Raw genomic sequence first — 19,557 nt, 5'->3', positions numbered from 1 at the left:
AATTAGTTAGTGTGTAGTTAAATGGTTTTGTGAGTTCAAGAAAAGAGAAATATGATTAAGTTTCTTTGAATTTAATCAAATGTAATTCATATTTAAATTGTATTTATTTCATTAGAATACATAATGAGTTAGGCATTTTAAATTTTATGAAATATATTTTTGAGAAAAAGAAAATTAAATTATAAATAAAAATAAATAAAAAATTGAAAATTGGAAAAATGGCATAAAGGAAAAGAAAGTTAATTTTATTTTTATTCTTGCATTTTAGGAAAATTGGGTTGTCAAACCCTCTTGAAAATTTTGAAAATTGGTGGATTGTAATTGTTATAGATTGGATGAGCCTAGAGATTGCATTGTGTTTGGGATTCCACTTCACCTTTTAAGATAAAATTGAAGTAATCATGATTTTAGCAAAATTGAAATGAAGTAAATCTTGTCCATGTCTTAATTTTTTGCATTCCTTTGGTGTTTGAATGGTATGCTCACCCTTAAGATACCATGGGTTCTTTTGTAGATTGATATTTGAAAAAAAAAGAAAATAATAAAAGATTAGATTAGATTAGATTTAAAATGGTTTTAAAAGTTTTCATTTTAAATTTTGGTGGATGGTATAATTTGGATTTAAAGTGGATAGGACCCAGTAGTTGAACGTGTTCCAATTGTTCAGATAGAATTTTTTGATTTAATACACATACTTGTTGATTTGATATCCATACTTGTTGATTTAATGTCCAATAGTTGTGACTTTAAAGTTGTTATTGTTGATGATGACTACCAATAACTGAATAAAATATACCATTAGTTGTAAAAAGAAACCAATCGTGTGATACCACATCAGCTACACAAGTATTGGGGCCCCTTTTCCATGACTAATGGTCTCACTTTTTGGGGGGTTGTTGTGGGCACCTTAACAAAAAGCATGCTGATGTGGTATCATAGTTGATGATGTGGCTCGAAAACCTTGGTTATAAGCAAGACCACTTGCCAAGTAAGTTGTTGTAAAAAATTGGGAGTGATTTGAAATTTCCACATAGAATTTTGAGAAGTGCGAAGTTAGGGTGCACAACTTCTGGATCCTCTCCCCTATTATTCTTAACAACCAACTACAACCCTTTCATTATTAAAAGTTATTTGACATGAGTAAGCTATTTGAAATGAATATATGCCTTGTATGGTTTAGTTATTTGAGACCCTATAGCATTATCAAGACCACAGTATAGGATTAACAATTAATATGTGGACACCCACAATACTTCTATATGTTGCTAGTGCAAACAAAACAAGTGAGTTTATTTGTTATTTACCTCTTCAGATTTGACTCATTTTTTTATTGGAGTTTCTTTGCTTAGCTTAATCTTCTTTACTATTCTATATAATGATTTATTCTATTTAAACATCATTCACTTCAATGATTAAACAACAAATAGCAATTTTATGTATTATTTAGATGAAAAAATGATAAATATTTATCTTGTTTTCTTAACCAAATTCTTTTATTAGAAAAATACATATATTAATAATAAAAAGAATGTGTAAAACGATGCCTTTCAAAACAAAAAATCTTGAAAGAGATCATTTAACTTTGAATACAACTTAATTTTTTTTACTAACTAAATTGATTTTTAGTATTAAAGTAGATAAATAAAATATTTTTAAAAACAATGATAAAATAAATTTGGGAGGTGATGCATTGAGAATCTATTCAGTATTCCTTGGACTCAAAGAATCTAATTTTTATCATAATGAGAGGGTTTCGTGTGGATTTCATATACCTACAAAGTGGCCGACATATTTTCTCTATATAGTTTCTTTGCAGACTTTTACCCTGTTTTCGTACATCACAAACCTCCTAGAAATACATAAATACAAGAGAAATTGTAAGGTGGAAACTTCAAGGAGGCCACTAAATTCTACTATGACACAATTGCATGACAAACATGTCCTAAAGTTAGTCGTCATAGCCTGCAAAATAATTACAACCGTTCAGAGCAAAGACAGAAAAATATTCTAGTCTTGGATGGTGGAGAAACTCCTTTGAAAGAGATAAGATAGGGCACTTGGAGGCCATTAAATTATAATCTGCATGGTTGACATGTCCACTCAGTTGTCATAGCCTTCAGAGCAAAGACAAAAAAATATGGAATCACCCTAAAGAGCTTCTGGAATGGTGGATAAAATACAAGAGGATTACTAAGGTGGAAACTTCTAGGAAAAAGAAAGGTCATTCAATTTTAAATATTTAATTTTAATGTCAGTCGTTTCATTTTGTCTATGTACTATAACATGTATTGGTACCCGCACATGTATTGGCTCCTTTCCTCTACCATTGATAGCAGAGAGAAAAATATTGTAGTCTTGAACGGTGGAGAAACTCTTCCGAAAGAGATAAGGTGGGTCACTTGGAGGAGGCCAGTAAATTCTAATCTGCATAGTAGATACGTCCACTTAGTTTTAATAATGTCAGTCATCATAGCCTTTAGAACAAGGACAAAAAATTGTGGAATCGCCCTAAGAGCTTTTGGCACGGTGGATAAAATACAAGAGGATTAGCAAGATGGAAACTTCTAGGAAAGAGAAATCTCACTTCCAGTACGCCACTAAATTCATAACACGTCCACTCAATTCTTAGCATTTACTTCTACAACTTTCTCTTGCTTGTCAGTGATAGCATGTTTGTGTGATACTCAAGCTATCGTACCTCTCTCATTTTTGTCTCTCTTCTGATCACACGATACATCACTTCCGAGTTTCACATTGGGTACACCATTCCATCAACAACAGGGAAAAAAATTTAAAGGACAAGTTCGGCTTTAACATAAACATGCATCTATTTCGTTGACCACTTTACAAAAATAGACTACCTATATAATAATTTAATAGAAATTTAATATCTATGATAAATATAAAATAAATATTAATCATAAATAAATTTGTCATGGTTTGGTGAAAATAATTAGATGGTGGAAGTGTTAGAGTTTGTTTATTGTAGATGTTTGGTTAATTGGTTAAGTTAGCTATTGAAGTGAAAAGGGATTAAGTGGAGCATATGCATGCATTGTGGTTTTTAAAAGAATGTGATTTCAAGGAGAGACAAACTATCAAAAGCTAAAGGTTTTTTGTGCTTACCTTGTCACTTACAATAAGGTTGCATGCAAGAAGCAAAATAAAGATAAGCTTACTAAACAAAACTAAAAATTGATGATTGAGAAAAAATTCCATGTGTAAGATGTTGATGCATAACATCATCTTGCATGCTTTCTAAACTTTGTGTTATTGATCATTCAAGTAAGTTGCTCACTCTCATAAAGGGAACAACTTTTAATGTAAGTAAACAATAAGAATATATTATTATTCCCTGTACTCAAATATAAATGTTACAAGTTTTATAAAATGTATTAAAAATTATTACATCAAAGGTGTATCTTATATGAGATAGGCAATCTAATTGTTGAAATCCACAGCTAAAAATGAAAGAAAAGAAGTGCAAGAAAATTGGAGACATATCCTCCATTAATCGCTTTTCACTCGGTTTAACCTCAGGGTTTCGTCGTTTTTCATCCTCTCTTTGATTTTTATGTATTGATCAAAGAAGGGTACATGATTAATAAAATAATAATGAGCAATTTAAATTGAGCTACAAAAAATGAAAGAAAAGAAATCAGGTCAGCATGACTACAATATAAACATTATAGTAGTTATCTAACACTTACTGAGAAAGATAAAAAATCCTCTCTATTTTGCTTTCTATCAGTTTTGGTTTTCTAGTTTTCACTTCTAATGTGGGTGAATTAATGAATATTTTATTATTTCGAACTCCGAGTAAATTTCAAGGTGGGACTACTGCTAATTTTTTTATTTGTTTTTTATTTATTTTGTCTGTAATTTGTTTAGGGAAATAACTATGCAGTAAATTTTCATTTTTGTAAATTCTCTTTCAATTATTCATTTATGATTTTAGATTATATATGTGATAGGCTACTTTGTTTAATTATAATAAAAATTTATAAATTTTTAATTAAGTTATATGTTATTTCTATTAATTTTTTAATATAAAGATAATTATATTAACAATTAATAAATTGAAGATATATATTATGTTATTGGGCCCTCTTTCATTTTTTGGAATATTTGGTTGGAAAGGAATCATCGAATTTTTCAAGAGGCAAAGTTGAGTGTCCAATATTTGTGGAGGAAAATTATGCTTACAATTTTGGAAACAGTTTTAGCTAAGTGTGATATTTTTAGTTGTTGTGGACCCTGTAGATGCTCTTGTTTTTAGTTGTTTTAGTTGTCAAGGTCAGGGAGATGCTTGTGATTTTTCCAGAAGGACCAAAGGTACAAAGTTGGCTAGAAAGATTAATAGGGTTGGTCAACGACATCCACCTCCCTAGGGGCTTTTGAAAATTCACACTAGTGGATCCTCTAGCCATGTTGTATGCTTTGGAAAGGGGGTGTACTTATCGGCAAGAGACACTGCACAGGTCATCCGATGTTGTCATTGATGGCGACCCAAGTCCGTAAGCCCATCCACAATGTGTGATTTGCTCATACTGGAAGTCAGATTGAAGACTAGTTCAATTTCCACAAGCTTAGAATAGAGCATCCGATAGAGTTCATTATTTTGATCTGTATTTCTTTTCGGGTTGTGTTGCAGATTTCAAGGAAGGTTTTTAGATTTCTGGATTACCTTATTCTAGAGTTTGAGCCTCTGGTGATAATTGTTGTGTGTGTTAGAAGCCTTTGTGTCTTGGTTTTTTGGCTTAGCAGTGAAGAACAACCAACTTGCATGAATAATCCTTATGCAGATTGTGCGGAATGATTTTGGTAATTAATTTTGTGGTCCAAGTGTTTTGTCTAGTAGTTTTGGTAATGTGTGATTGGTTTTATTGGTCTGCATTGGTATTTGAGATTAGATTTGGTCGATAATGTGTACTTGTTTTATTATATGTTAATTTTTCTTGAAGCCGACATGCAATTGAATTAATTTCTTGTTGCAGATATAATAGATTAATTATTGTGATCATTTTGGATATCGATGGGTATGCAAAAGGTGTTGGTGATCAATTGTGCACAGGTTAGAGAATTGTGCTCCAGATTATTGTAGAACAGTGGATCAGAGCAGTGTAAGGAAGAGTATGGAAATGTTTATAAAATCTGCTTAATCAAAACTATAATTAGGCATTTGTAGATGCTATTATTTAGTTCATATACTTTATTAATATGCTGTAATTCAGTTATAGGCAGTGAGCCTCTCTTTCTTGAGAAGTGAGTTCTAGGTATTGTGTCTGAATGCACGTGCATTCTCATTGTAAAACTTTATATTTGAGTATACTCATCTTGTGGGTCTCATCCCCATCGTGGTTTTTCCCTTAGCCGGGTTTTTCATGTAAAAAATCTTTGTGTTATGGCATTGTGGTTGATTGATTTGTGTTCCTACATCTTTATTTTTGGTTCAATGTATTAGGTGGTTGAATGAATAGATTAATAAAGTTAAAGTTTGTAGAATACTGATTTAGTCGCCCTCTCAATGTTCCTTGATTCAACAATTGGTATCAGAGCCTAGTTCCTCAGAACAAGTCTAACAACTTGAGGAGGATCCGTGAAGGTGATTCAATGTATTTTAGTGGTCTTCAACAACAACTTCTAGTTGCACTTGATGATCTTGAGCAATCCATAGCTAAAGTCCATAAATTGAAAGCGAATCTTAAGGATGCTAAGAATTTCATTCAGTCATTAAAAGAGAAACTAGATAAGTCAAGGGAAAAGAAAAGGGAACTATGTGATTAGCTAAAGCAGAAAGAAAGCCAAAGCATAGATGATGATCACTTTAATTAAGCCTTGAAGGAGAAGACAAAAGAATGTGAGAAGCTTGCAAAAGACAATGCTGTCCTGAAGCATGAGATGGAATTTATAGTGATGGGGTTGACCAAGGAGATTGAGGGAAGGAAGAAGAAAGAAGAGAATATTAATCAATCCATAAAAGATAGATCTAATGAATGTTGCAGATTTAATTATGAAATCGACCAATTGAAGCTTGAACTGCATCAATCCAAAAACAATGAGGAAGAGCTTGAAAGGAAAATTGTCATTCTTATAGATGAACTTGCTACTGCAAATGAGTACAAGGAAAAGTTCAAGATTATCTCAACAAAACTTGATGTGTTGTTGTAGAGTTAGAAGAGTGAAGGTGACAAACGAGGTCTTGGATTAGAGAAAGGTGAAAGCTCTAGATCTGATCAAAGCAATCCTAAGTCAGAACATTAGAAGAACAAAGCTAAAAGGTCTCTAGTAAGAAAACCTAATGCTCAAAAGTTCAATGGCAATTATTTTATTTGCAATAAATTTGGTCATAATGTAGTCAATGCAGAAGTAGAATGAATCAAAATGGTCCATCATGCTTTTGTCAGTGTTTCAATTGGTACAAGTGTGGGCATAAATCAAGTGAATGCAGAAGTATGTCGAATAACTTTTCAAATAGAAGGAATGTTCGATGTTATGCATGCAATAGATTTGACCACATTACTAATCAGTGCATATCAAGAGGAAATAAAGGGAATTACATATTTGGATAAGGAAATGTTGTCTTGTATAATTGCAACAAATCCAGTCACATTGCAAGATTTTGTAGAAGCAAGAATGTCAAAAGGAAGGGTCTGACAAACAAGGACAAGAGTGTGTAGACAGATGATAAAGGTAAAGAGAAAGTGGATGAGATTAGGAATCAAAAGAAAAAGAAATGGGTAAAGAAAGAGTGATTCTGATGTATAAAATGGATCTACACCTAAATTTGGTGCTAGAAATTCTTTTGGAAATTGATTTAAGTCTATTGGCCTAGGGGGACTTTTCAAGAAGATCATATTCTCCCCTGCTAGAGTTGGTGCTAGAATGTGACAGATTGTCAGAAGTTGTATTTTGGTATTGTAGATGTTTTGGAAGGATCTCTAAAAGGAATTGAGCAATATTGAAGATCCACACCGCAGGAGAATTTTTGTGGAGCAATCTATGAAAATAGGGCATCCAAAAAGTTTAGGGCAAGCGTATTTATTACACCAAAAAGTTAGATATGTGAATGATAAAAGATAACTTTTATTTCTCATTTGTCACTTTGCATTCTGATAAAAAGAGGAGTGAGCTTTGCAAGAATATTTCCATGTGATCTAAGTGTGAAGGCAATTATATATGAAACACTAATCTGGCAAAGTAAGGCATTTTTTTGAGAAGCTTGTAAAATTGAAATCTCTACAAATGGATACACCTTTGGTAGTTGATACCACTGAGAAATCTTACCCAAAATTCAAAAATAACCCTTTCAAATTTGTAGAAGATGATCCACTAGGTGCATTTTCATCCGTTTCATATGCTGTTCTTCATGTCGAAGATATTAGGACATACATTCATTCAAATCTTGAGGAGTTAGGAGGATCCCAATTCTTGAATTTGTACACCAAACATATATTAGGAGAGGATCTCAAGGCCAAACCAGAATTCAAGGTTTTGAAGGAAAATAATTTTGCATAGGTCGTTACGTTTCCAGTGTTTGATGAGAATGAGTGGGTCCGATATGTGTTAAGAAAAATTCATGATGAATTCATGTGGTTGAACCAGTCATTTAAGATCACTAAGGATGTAATTAGGATTTAATTGGTCTAAGCTCATCCAGTGGAGTGCCTACACTCCTGTCTATGAAGAATCAAATGGTTACCTATGCAATTGGTTCCAAATTTGAAAAAAGGGTTATGACAATCAATGATATTATTGAGCTAGATGTAAAGTTTGCTTCTATGGTTATCGAATACAAGGTATACCACTCCAATCGGGAGAATTCGATATCGGATATTGCTATCTATGTTGCATATTAGATGGTGAAGTAAAACAAGGAGTATGATATGTGTGAGCTACTCTAGGGATAGCTTATGAAAATTTTGACTAGTATTAAGAAGGACAAGATGAATACATTCAAATATGGCACCTTGATCTTATATTCATTCTTCTATTTCATGAATGAGATTTTGGGTATTGGTAATGTTCAATGGACTAGTAATAGACCGATGGAAGTCCAGATTAGAGATCTTTTATATAGCATTGGAGATAGCAAAACCTAGAGAACTGCACTTTGGGGATACTTCAAGAACTTCCAGAGCATGATGCAGGGTAGGGAAAGGATCCCAAAAATAATGTTTGATGTAACAAAATGAGCCAAAAAAATTTCCTACAATAAAATTTACCCAAAAAATCACTTGGTTCCACTAGGTCGAATACATGATCAAAATCAATGGATGATTCCATCTGGTTCAACTATAGTGCTTTGGGAATTTGATAGGTATCAATGGGAAGCAATAGTCTACAAGACTATTTGTCAACCCACTCTTGTGATTCACATTCTTCCCACAAAAAATACATACATGAAGAGCAAAAACATATAATTTGTCTAGTATAAATTACCGGTGAACTCGCATTTGAACTTCAAAATGAGTGCATGTCACTGGATCTTGCAACTGTACAACAATCTTGATAGTTTTCAATGTCAGATTTAGTTATCAACCAAAAATATCTATGAACCATTGATGTACTTGCATTACCTGGTCCCATTGTAGAGTTACACCATCACACAATTGTTGTTGCATCTGTCAACTCGACACTACCTTTGTACTTCAATTCTTCTCTAGCTAGGGCTCTTTTTACACATGCTCCTGCACCATCGTGCTCTCCCTTTCCATGTCCACCCTCAATGAAATTCCAAATATGTTGTACACCACTTTTCACATGCATACTATTCAACCAATAGAACATCGTTGCATTTTTTAATTGCGAGCTACAATTATCTGACCATGTTATGTGTTGCTTGTATCATATGTTCCTTTCCCTTAAACTATCATAGAAAAATTTAAATCATCCTTGCACAAACTCTAACAAATGTGTACAATCATCACTCATGTAGAAGTAATATACTCTTACAACCTTTCTATCCCCTTTGTGCTATCATTTGCATGCATGACTGCTATGTGTACAAAAATAGAAACTTGTGTAGAATGGTAATACATAGATTGCACTTCATTTTGAGGTTGTAGTGTTTAATTTTTGGCAAAATCAACTATAGAGACAATGGTACCAAGAGGAAATGTGTCCTTGCATAACTTGAATTGTTCATCTAACCACCGAGCTCCATGTGTATGCATTGTGTACTCATAAACTAGTTTCTCTTTAAATGTTCTCATAAAATCAGCTACACATATATCATTTTTCACTAACTCACATCTCTTCAATTCTTTTCCATCTTTAATCCCATATGTCACTATCTTGTACTTTCCAAAAGATAATAGTTTCTTACCAATTTCATGTGTGCTATCCAAATATAGACATCTTGGCAAATGGTGCAAACCACCACATGTAGCACAAATCTCATAAATGATATAAAGAGCCAAATAAATATTAAATATCAAATGAACTATTGAACCATAGGCAAATAAATAAATAAATACTCAAGGCAAATAAATTAAATAAATTAAAATGAGCATTATTAATTATAAAATCACACATCAAGGATCTCATAATTAATCTAAACATTATCAAATAAATCAACCATATCTAAACATACTCACAATACTGAAAAGATCAAACTCACTAACTGACGTGGAGAATTATGCCAAGATGCTTATGACACTTGGTGCACATCTTAGACCTAGAGTATGTGAAAGGAACTCATGTCATCTCTGAACCACATAAACCATTGGAATTAAAGACATGCTTAGACCTGTGAAGCTGGGTGGAGTTGATGTCTGGTACCCGCAAGATCCTACAACCATAAAACAACGATAAAACATATGCATCTATCTGATAACAGACAAGTGATAGGGAATCGTGATGGCACATCCCGCTCATAATGAGTGATGTGACATCGTCCCTCTCATGAAGATAGTCATACAATAGTCAAACAAATCTCATCATATGTAACCATGAAATAGGGTTAGTGTAATCATAATCAACATCAAATCCATGATCAACATAATCTATCAATGATCCATCACATAGTAAGCATATGAAAATCATCACATACATATATCCATCACATCACATGATCACTAATGATAGTATCAACATCCATATAGATCATCAAAATAGAACATGTCCAATAGTATCTGGCATCAATAGTAAGTAACTGAAACATATGAGTAATCATCATCCAAATCATCAAATATAGTCTAGATAAGTCTATCAAACATAAAATAAAAGTCAGCTCTAGTCAAAATAGGTCAAGTCAAGGGTGGACATTGAATGCATGGAAAATTCAATATGAATCCTACAACAACACGTGGTGCGTACATGATTAATCTTAACATAAAAAGGTTTTGTCATTCAAAAAATCTTTGACTAATTCTTATTTGAGGAAACTTTTGAAGGAATCTTTCATAAAATTTTGTTTGAGTCATATCCAAATAGTGTTTGGCATGTGGCTCACGATTTCTAGATTCAATTCACCTTCTAACAACATCTCTTTGGTTAGGCAAAACCCTTGTGTTTTCATGCCAAAAACTTTCTATTAATGTTCTTAGTGCATCAAAAACAACCTTGTCTTTGCGTGGTAGTCTACCCGAGAACGCCCAAAGAGAATTATTGTTAGGATCCTCTATTTTCTCCCACCTATCTAATGCTTTACGTAATGTTGTTCTACTTATGTTTAATGACTTAATTGTTTTGCTTATCAAATGATATTTTTTTATTTTCTTGCTCATTATGGTTGATGTAATAACATGTCTAGTAACATTAGAATCTTTAGTACGTGATTTTGAACCAATATCTTGATATGCATCAAATATATTTCTCACAATAGTTCTTTCGCTATTACTTTTGGATTATCTTAGGCCTAGAATTTTCATTGTCTCTTGAAAATTCAAAATTTTAATCATTTCAACAATTAATTGGCATCTTGCAGTTTGATTTAAATTTTCAAAATAGTTTTCCCATATTCTTTTAACAATTCTCCTATAAGTTTATTCATTCATTTTATCGGGCATTGGCTTCAAAATATTCTCATCAATGTCAATTAGATACTTTGGTTTCCTATGAATGATTCTAGGAGGTGTTAACATTGGTGCATTGCGTGCATTAGGTACATTCATCACATCAAATAGAGTCTGTGTATGTTCATCATTGCATGCATTAGGTACATTCGTTTCATTAGGTTCATACGGTAAATAAAATATTGTTGGTGCATCTTCATCATTTGTTTGATTATTCATTGCGATCTCTTCTTCAATTGCATTATGTTCATTTCGTAAATCAAATTGAGATGTTGAGGATGATGTAACTTCGTGTCCCATTGCTCTTATGTCACATAATTTCTTCATACATTGTCTTTGTCTTTCCTTTTCAGCCTCTCATTGTTCCATCATTCCTCGCTTGTTCTTTCCCATTGTTAATACTGGTTGTCCTAAATAGAATCAGTTTACATATATATGTAAATAAAAGTTCTTAAACAATCAAATAACCATAAAATTGAGCATTATCATTATTGTATTAAATCAAAACAATTAAACAATCACAATAACATTGACAAAACTAATAAGAACAATAATTCAATCATTTGAAATCATGTAAAACAAAAATTTTACTTACTTCTACATATAAAACTGTCACAAAAGTGAAGTAACAGTTGCAGCGGGGCCTTCAACGACCTCAAAAACTTTTTTTGAGGCCATTGAGGTTGTTGGGAAACTAAAAGTATGTTCAACAACCACGTACACAGTATGTTCAGTAACCTCATGCACGCTTTAATCCCTAAAAATGCTTAGTAGACCAATGTCCATATTCCCAGTAGGCCAAGATTATTATGTTCCAAGTGGTATATAATGAGATGGGTAAACAAAATATAATAATGAAAGAGGTGGGAGGAGAAAGTATTGTGTTTCAGGTTGTAGGTTTCATGGAGAATGAAAGAGTAGAAGTGATAGTGGAGGAGGTAGGAAGAGAAAGCTTGAAAGTGCTTCTGAATTTTCTCTACAAAAGAAAAGTGGGTGATAGTGAAATTTTTGCCAATTATAAACAACTTGCGAGGCTTGCCGCCAATTTTTCAGATAAAGAAGTTGTTTACCAAGTTGAATTTGTGTATGGATGGGGTATGGAGGAAGGGAGAGAGGGGGACCATGCTGGTTTGTTATTTTTGTAAGTAGTATTGGTACTGCTTTTTGTTGGGAATGTGCCTCGAATTCTCCTAACCATATTCGGGTTGATCGGAGTAGCCTACACCAATGGAGCAGTAGAGTGTTACTTTCTTGGTTGTTGAACATTTTTTGATCAGTGTGACTTAGGCCGATCGGGACAACTCTGGCCGACGAAACTTGACTCCTCAGATTTGGTATCGGCTATCGGGAGAGGTTGTTATTTGTTACACTGAAGTCCCAATGGGTTAGTTGTCTTTCGGTTGAAATGCTTCACATATCGACATAGCAGGTTTGAAGTCATCCTGATGACCCGACGAAGTCGACTTTAGTCATCAAAGTAACTTTGGCTTTCGAAAAGACTTCATGAGAGTTGTGTCGATGACCCGATGGAGCTGTGTTATGCGGTTTTGGTTGATATTGGCTATCGGGTTAACAAGCTAAAGGCTACGCCGAAGTCCCAATGGATTCACCTTGGGTTGTCAGAGTGCTATCGGTTATCAGAAGAGCCTTATGGATGTTATGCCGAAACTCGATGGAGTCACCTTAAGCAGTTGGGCTTGTCATCAGCTATCGGAGGTTCCAGTTTGAAGTTGTCCCGATATCCGATGAAGCCACCTTTTGGCGTTCGGGTTGTATATCGGCTATTGGGATGACTTGTGCAGCAGTGTGCCGATGATCCGATGGAGTCGCCTTCTGGCATTCAAGTTGCATATCGGCTATCGAGATGAGTTGTGCAACGGTGTGCCGATGATCTGATGAAGTCACCTTTTGGCATTCGGGTTGCATATAGGTTATTAGGTTGACAATCTAAATGTCATGCCGATGTCCCGATGAGCTCGCTCTACCTAGTCTTGGAGTGTTTCACTCATCGGTATTGTATTTTTCTTTATGTTCCGATGACCCGATGAAATCATCTTATCGGGCTGGCAATGCAGATCAGGATAACAGTTTTGGACTTGATCTGATGAGCCGATGAGTCTGTGCTCTTGGTATTGGTGATCGGGGTAACATTGTAGTGTTGGTTCGAATGAGCCGACGAGGTCTGCTCTAGTTATCGGGAGATCAGGTCTATCTGTTGGAGGTTATCCTAATGACCTGATGGAGTTGCTTTCGATGATCGGGATTACTTGTTCATTGTTTGGCCGAAGACCCAATGGTTTGGTGTTGGCATCCTCAGAGTGATCAGGGATCGGGGAGACAGCAGGAAGGTTGTGTTGATGACCCAATGGAGTTACCTTTGGTGATCGGGTATCATCGGGCAATGGGCTCTACCGGTTGAAAGCTATACCGATGGCCGATGGAGCGAAGACCGACTGTGGGAGAAAGGTCAAACCGAGATCCAAAATGGGAACACTCAGACACTAAGGATGAGATTGTCGGTGTATATGAATACAAACTGACCCGACTTCCTGATGCATGTGGGATATTGTATTTCTCACGAATGCAGACTGATGCTTAGACTTCCTGGTGGTTGGAGCAACTAACTGTCAGAGTGGCCAGAGGAAACTGAAACATAGATGGACGGATGGAAGACCATTGGATTCCATTATAGTTATGCTTAACCAATACATTGCAGTCTTGGCTCAGAAAAAGGAGTGAGCAGTGAATGGCAGATGAGTGACGTGTGACAAGCTCAGAGTCGCACAGAGCAGAAGGCTTGGAGTATCATTAAAGTATGATAGGAACTTTGAGATGTTTTGCCTTTCTTGATGTGTGATGGGTGTATAAAGCCAGAGAGGTTGAGAAGTGAAGAGTGAGTAACCAGGACAGTGGTTGATCTGTGTGGTTGAGCAGGATAGAGTTCAGAGAACAAAATCAGAAAAGAAGATCTGTTAACTTTATTGTAACCATGTTGTTTACTGAATAAAGGGATCTCCTTTTGGTGGTGGTTTTTTTACTTGTAAGGGTTTTCCCACGTATATCTGATGTCTTTCTCTGGTGTTATTATGTCTAGTTAATCCTAATCTTCTGTCTGTGTTTATCTTAATGTATTGCAAAAAGAATTAAAATACTTCCTTGCTTGCATATCCCCTTAGAATTGACGTTAGGAGAGCGTTTTCTGCGCATTTCTTTCCTTACACTTTTTATATTGTAATAATGGTTCATCTTGCCACCTTAGGACACCATATGACCCCTTAGGACATCACATGCTCCTAAAGGGTCATGTGGTGTGCTAAGGGGTCACTTGATATCATTAGGTGTTATGTGGGGTCCTAAAGGAGAGAGAGAGAGGGGGATGGGGTATGGAGGAATGGAGAGAGGGGGAGAATGTTGGTTTGTTATTATTGTAAGCAATATTGGTACTGCTTTTTATATTGTAATAAAGGTTCATCTTGCCACCTTACGACACCATAATTCAATCTTGTCATCTTGACCCCTTAGGACATCATATACTCCTAAAGGGTCATGTGGTGTTATTTGAGAGAGAGAGAGAGATGGGGGAGGAAGGGAGTGAGGGAGGGAGGGAGGGAGGGAGAGGGGAATAACTTATGGAGGCAGGGAGATGGGGTGGGAGGAAGAGATGTCACATGATGTCATTAATGGTCACGTGAGGTCCTAATTGAGCCAGGCATGTGTTACAACACTTAATATATCATACATAGTCCGAAGGGGTCATATGGCATCATTGGGGGTCATGCAGGGTCATAATGGGGCCTCACATGTGTTAGAACATCATATGGTCTTAAGGGGTCATATTTGTGCTAAAGGACCTTACATGATGTCATTAGGTGTTATGTGGGGTCCTGAGAGAGAGAGAGAGAGAGGAATACAATGTACAATAAGATATCAAAAGGCATATATCAATATACATGTACATACATATATACATATAATACACATAAAATATCAAAAGATAGCACACATACATACATACATATATATATATATTAATATATTATAAACATACATATATGTATATATACATCATACACTGTATATTATATACATATTACATACATACATATGTGTGTGTATATATACACATATACATATATACATATATGTATGCACACACACACATTTTAAACATACACATTAATTTCTTTATGTTATAGTATCAAAGGAAGAATTGCGTATGCGATATTTTCTCCTTAGAATCGCATACCGGCTGCTTATTCAAATAAAACCCCATACACATTTATTATTCAAAAGAAACCCCATACACATTTCTTATTCAAAAGAAACCCCGTACACGCTCTTATCTATTTAGGCTTGTGAATAGGCTTGGATGACAAAGCTGCGGTTTGGAAGTTTGATTTCCCTCCATTTCACTCATTTTTGATGTGTTTTGTTTTATGAACTTGGTTTCTTGAATTTGTCATCATAAGGTTTACACTTCATCAAGTGGGTATTTCTAAAATTGCCACCATATTTTCACCCATCTTCTGATCTTTCTAACCATATAATTTTTTTAAAATTTGAGCAACAATAACATATTATTATTGAATTTCTTTTACTAGTCTCTCCATAGTTCTCAGAGACATGTGTGCCATTTTTTTAATAACTTTTGATCTACTTAGCCAAAATTTAAAAACTTTATATAATATTGTAGTGCACTTGATTCTTTACAATTTTAAAAAAAAATCCATTTTCTATTGTTTTGGTGCAAGTTATGCTTCATGCACGAACAAGTACTCGATTTTAAGGATGTGCTCGAATGAAAAAATCATAAAAACCAAAATACTCAACAAAAAATTGCAAAAAAATACGCACCTTCTAGTGCTCACTCTTACCTATCTTTTTGCCAAAGGATTTGTCAAAATACTAAATCTAACTATGACTTTTTGGATGCGCACGTCATACACTATGTTATGTTTTCAAAAAAAACAAGGGTCTATTTTTTGTGCATGAAGGATTTGAACCCCTTAATCTTATCCAATTTTGAAAAAAATTAGTAGTTTGGAAACTAGATTCAGAGTACTGCAATCTTTGTTCTTTGAGTATCTTCATATCTTGAGTGGATGACTCTCAACTTTCTCCTCCAAGTTTAGGTTTACCTGATTTCAGAAAGAAAAAAAGTGTCCACTTATACCCCACTTTTTTCACACCATCTTGGTGCACTTACCCACATATTATTCTTATACCAACTTTCAACAATGGGCACCATTGCTAATAAGGGATGTTTTTGTAGGGTTCCTAGACCCTTGACCTTATTAGTGACTAAGGGTTTGTTTATGGCTGCAAGGGGTGGTCAACAAGTCTTTTAGGCATTGGTTGCAATGATAGGGAATCTCTTTGTTGAGACCTACCTAATCGGGTTTATTGCAATTGGTAGCACCTGAAGAACCAACACCTACATTTTTCATTGCCTATACTGTGCACGTATTCCTTTACTAGAGATATTTATATTTAACATCATGTTTTATGTATTTTAAGATATATTAGATGATCATATTTCCATCTTTATTTGATGTTTGTAATATTGTAACCCATTGGGTGTGTATGCATTGCTTCATTTACTATATATTGAATATGTACACTTGACATTTTCTTTTAGGGTTTAGGTATATGATATTTCTCCACCTAAATTGGTAGGTTTGAGTTATTTACCAATGGTGGTTATTTTAGAGATATCACATTGGTCCTTGTCTATATGTCATCCCTTATTGTACTTGAATTGAGTATGAGGTATGTACTGTGTGACCCTATATAAATTCACATCGAAAATAAAGGTGATTCTAGAATCTATTTGTGTTGTATGTTACATCTAATTGCATGTTTTAATTTAATGGCCTTTTTTTTCATAAACATTTTTAATGAATCAATTAGTTTCTAGTTAAATGCTTTTGTGAGTTCTAGAAAACAGAAATATCATTAATTCTTTGAATTTAATCAAATGTAATTTGTAATGCCCCGCCAGGAAACCCCAAAGGGATTAAGCTAAAACACAAGAATAGAGTGCAAATAAATTCTTTTTTTGAAATTAAACACAACACAATGATACAACGAGATATCAAAGTACAGGTTACACAGCAGAAGACATCAACTAACACCTAAAGAGTTTCCCAACGTGATTACTTAATTCCACATATATAGATCACATGATAAGGTTCATCCATTAAGATTTATTCATACCTTACGTTCAAGCTTTCATTAAAATATAAGCCATGCATCTAATTTAAAACACACTTGAATTTCATCATAAACTAATAAGATCTCTCCATGCATACTTAATTTCCTTAACAATAACTGAATATATCCCATTATTCTAATTTACATTCTTTCATAATCCAATTTACTGCATTTAAAAGATGACTACATACATGCATTTACGATTACTTTCATCTTATCCACTTTATACATTCTAACATAATGTCATCCATACATGCTAAAACTAAACAGGAAACATAAGAACATAAGCATCACATAACACCAAATTGATATTGGAGTTCACCCCTAGAGGGCTACATCTCCGGGTCTGCTCAACTATAAGACCCCTCTAATCATTAAATAAGATAAGAATGCGTAAGGTTCACATCATTTACAACCTTGCCGTCAAGGTGAACATAACCAATATACAAACAACCACATCGGTCAAATAAATACATAAATGATCCCTGAATAGGAAAGGATCCAACTGAACATAATAGAAGCAAATACATAGTTCCACTGGAGCATCTGCAAAACTAAGTCATCACAACCCAAGGTCTAGCATGATATCAAGTACTCACAAGGGCATAAGCAACAAGACAACTCCACAAAAGTGATCCTATCAAGACAACACAACAACACACTACCGAACGTAGGGGATAAGTGTCATCACACAACCTGGTATGGTTACCATGGCAGGTCTTCATAGGTTCTGGCCCCATCCACTGGGTTACCCTAGCAACCTATTCCAAACCTCCAGCCCATCCAAGCCTCATGTGGACCCACACATCCTTTCGTGAAGACAAGGATGATGGTTTGCCATTTCAGGCCTTCTCACTGCATGTCGAGTTTGTGTTAGCACTCATCCCATGTGTGAGGCACAATTATCTTACTTAGTGATTCATTAACTAACTCTCCAATATACTATAAGGTTATCACTTATTAGACACACTTTTGATGGGTTACCTAGCAACCACTTTGGGTGCAACCCCCAATCGAAAGCCACTTTCCCTTACAACACTAGACTATACTCAAACGAACTCAAAAAACCAAGAAATGCACATGGTCAAGCAATAGAGTTCAAAATGGAGGGAACAACCATTTGGTCAAACACGACTTCATATGAGGTGCATTGACAGACGATACTCTAACTAGAGACCTAGCCAGCTATGGTCAACCACCAAACATCATTCGACACCTGCATAAAGGATATGACCATTTACAACACTACCACTAAACAACAGTCAAACTTGATACTGAGGACAAAAATAGGTACCCCAAATCAATCCATACAATAGGGTCCAATCAAACAAAGCAAGGCTTGCCATTACTTAAGCAAAAGCAAATACAGAAATTAAAACTTGCATAGGTGATAACCGGTAGAGACAATCTTTTCCCATATTGATTTAAACATAAAAGTCAATCAAGTTTTCTAAATGATCTAAGTTACACTAATACATTTGGACTAGATTTTCGACTGAGGTTTCTGACGGAGAAGGTATATTGTGGCCAAATTTGATTTTTTTTGAAAAAATGCTCGCATTCGTTGTAGTTTTGATGGAAATTACCCATTTGGTTTCGACGAAGAAGGCATTAGCAATGAGAATTTTCTTTTTTTCAAAAAAGTGCTTGAGTTCATCGTGATTCCGATGACAGCGGCCATTACAAAATTAAAAAAGAGGCAGGGAATTCATTTATGAATTGCAATCCCGCGTAGGCATCTGTGGCGACTTCAACCCCCAAGAACATCAAACCCGCATTGAAGGCAATCCCACGTAGGAGGTAGATTCAAATTGCCCTAGTTTTTAATTTCATGTTGCAAAAAATATACATGTGGTGGTTAATTGTCCTAGTTTAATCTCGTAAAACCATAGAACTATGATTGAGGAGTGAGCATTCGATTTGGTATCAGCAGTCCCTTCCTCCCGTATACACGTGTGTTGATTGTTCACATGAGATCACATCTCTTTGCGGCATTGTATCAAACAATTCACGAGCCTTGTCCATGTTTCCACATTTTGCATTCATGTCAAGCAGGGCATTTGCAAGTACAACACCTAACAAAATTCCTCTATCCATTATTCTTTGATGGATGTCCATACCCTGTTCCAAAGCTCCCATTTTTGCACAGGCAGGGAGGATGCTAGCAAAGGTTGTGGAATTTGGCTTTATGCCTTCCAATTCCATTTGCTTGAAAGTGTCTAAAGCCTTTTCGACAAATCCATTTTGTGCATATCCAGCAATCGTTGCAGTCCACGAGACAACATTTCTTTTAGGCATTCTATCAAATAGTTCACGTGCCTTGTCT

The sequence above is a fragment of the Cryptomeria japonica genome, chromosome 11, assembly GCF_030272615.1.
Source record: "Cryptomeria japonica chromosome 11, Sugi_1.0, whole genome shotgun sequence".
Taxonomy (NCBI): domain Eukaryota; kingdom Viridiplantae; phylum Streptophyta; class Pinopsida; order Cupressales; family Cupressaceae; genus Cryptomeria; species Cryptomeria japonica.
The sequence above is the reverse complement of the archived record's forward strand: the minus strand, read 5'-3'. Positions refer to the sequence as shown.